A 335-nucleotide genomic window follows, 5' to 3' on the forward strand; every position below is an offset into this window, starting at 1 on the left:
ATTTATAATCATTACATTTATAGTCATTGTTTTAATTTCTATTAAAATATATTTAATAAATAAATTAAAATTAGATTTCTTAATCCAAATAAAATTAAAAGTATTTTTGATAACTGAATGTATTTTTTAAAAATTATACAAATATGAAATAGAATTTTTTAAAAAATGAAAAATAAATATTTTTTTTAAAACTAATCCAAAGTAACTGTATATTACATTGTTGATAATTCTTAAAACAATTTAGTGATTTAAGATTTATTGAAAGGAATAAAGTTTTTTTAATAATTATTTTAAAGAATCTTTTAATATAAAAAGAAATTACAGAACTATATGAG

Source organism: Arachis duranensis, chromosome 7, assembly GCF_000817695.3.
Source record: "Arachis duranensis cultivar V14167 chromosome 7, aradu.V14167.gnm2.J7QH, whole genome shotgun sequence".
Lineage (NCBI taxonomy): Eukaryota > Viridiplantae > Streptophyta > Magnoliopsida > Fabales > Fabaceae > Arachis > Arachis duranensis.